Source organism: Brassica napus, chromosome C9 (assembly GCF_020379485.1).
Source record: "Brassica napus cultivar Da-Ae chromosome C9, Da-Ae, whole genome shotgun sequence".
Classification (NCBI taxonomy): domain Eukaryota; kingdom Viridiplantae; phylum Streptophyta; class Magnoliopsida; order Brassicales; family Brassicaceae; genus Brassica; species Brassica napus.
In genome coordinates this window covers 59,205,035-59,207,295 of record NC_063452.1, presented here as the reverse complement: position 1 = coordinate 59,207,295, position 2,261 = coordinate 59,205,035, and positions in this window count along the sequence as shown.

The following is a 2,261-nucleotide window of genomic DNA, read 5'->3' as shown; positions in this document are numbered from 1 at the left end:
TAACAATAATTCTTTTTGTTGATTTCTATTTTTGTATAAATTCCCTAACGTTTATAGTATATTTTTTAATACTGGTTAATGTCTACTGTAGTAGTATCCACAAGTATCCAGAGACTGGTTGAGTACATATTTTATTCGTTCGTTTGTTTCAATATCGATGATGAAAGGAATCAGAATAATTTGGAAAAGTTTGAGAAAATACGAAAGAATTCTAAGCCCTTTGTCAAAAAAAAAAAAATACGAAAGAATTCTCCATTTTTCGAGGGCAAGTTAAAACAGATATTAAAAGTAGGAAGAAATGGACAAAAGAGTTGTGACGTGGTAGGCGAATGATAACAACGATCATGGTTTGTTAAATCCTTCTTGTTTTTATGCGTTACTTGTTTCTATTTTCTCTCTATTTATTTTTATTTGGCCCCAATTTTTTTTTAAAAGATGAGAGGTGCCACTTTTGTGGTTTTCCTCAACCTTGATTTTTGCATCTCTATTTATTATTAATTTTTTTAAAAGAAATTCTTTTATTGTTTGTTGCCTAATATGTTCTTGGTTCACGTACGTTCTCACGCTGTTCTTTTCATATTAAGTAAACACAATTCCTACTATCTCATTCCCCTAACTTCTTTGTACTGATTATTTTCAAATATACGACACACAAACTTGAAGGTTAAATGACATATAATGATTATTTATTTCATTCCAATAAAATAGGTTTCTCCCAAATGCGATTATGTTTGTTTTCCTTCTTATATACGTGATTTTTTTTGGTATAATATATACTATAGAAAACTATACGTGTTCGCCCACAGAATAACACATGACATAAATACAAATAACATTATTTACGATGAAGGCTCAACTAGTTTGATTAGAGTTTGCAATGCAGTGCCGGTCCAACATTTTTAGATGTCCTAAACAAATTTTTAACAACCTATTTTTATATATATTTTTCCTAATATCATATATATATATATAATATAATATAAAATATGACACAGTTTTTTTAACTAATTCGATTAAATTTAATAATTATTAAAGATAATTTTATGAAGTTAACTGTACAGAAATATTTGTTAATATTATCACTAATATTTTGACTATAATCAATCATAATATACTAAAATCATTTGGTAATACAAAATTTCACATTTAAAATAATATTTTACTTCTATTTTATAAAAGTTTTACTTATATTTTTATTAATTTTTACTTATTTTATATAATTTTTTAAAGTTTATATGTAAACATAATTTGTGGTTCCATAAAAAAAACACATAATTTGTGTTTATTTGATAATAATAATATTACTCGTAAAAAATAGTATTGTTTTTATAACTTTTATTATAAATATATTATGTCTTTTTATACTTTATGTCCTAAACAATTGTTTGTGTAGCTTGTCTTCTGGGCCGGCTTTGAATTTGTATGTGTCAAGTAACAAACAAAATTCATCTATATAAAAGCTCTAGTTTTTAAATTTGCATTTCGTTGTTAATTTTTCACGCTATATCCATCGATTTTTTTTTTTTTTTTGAAAAGAGCATATCCATCGATTTATTAATTGAAAATCAGAAATAGAAACAAACCAATAGAAATTTCTAGAATAAATTTTTGCTCACTTGGCAGAACTAACCCAAAAAATAACAAAAAGCAGTACAACAGAAATGGTCGACTGATCAAACCTCAATAATTCAAGAACATAGGTGACCCACAGATTGATAAATGATATATGCAAATTAATCTGTATATGTTGCTACCACATAAAGGAAAAATGACAAGCATGTGGGTGGAATTAGACCTCCCCTATCCAATCGTTATCTGATTTCAATCGGTTCCTACGAATATTCACACTAGGATAAGACCTGCGCAAGCTTTGCGCATGATAAATTTATATGAAAATTATTTAAAAAATATCGTATGAAAAAAAAATTTATATTATTGATCGAATTAATATACTTGGCCATAAACAATTTTTTAAAAACTTTTTTTTAATTACATAATTTGTTTACTAATGAACTCATCTCATTTTTAAAAATATTTTAGGTCAAAAAATTATTTATCGCATAAAAGCTAACGTTTAGGTCAAAGAATCTCATGCCTACTATTTGGTTACAATGAAACTATATCAGCTCAGTTTTATATCATGATTTAGCAATTTAAAAGTTAATTATGGTTATGAGAAGTTTACGTTCGCGTGTCAATCCTATCTATCTTCGATATTTTTTCTTCTTTTGTGTCATTTTGGTTATTGCTCGATATAAATA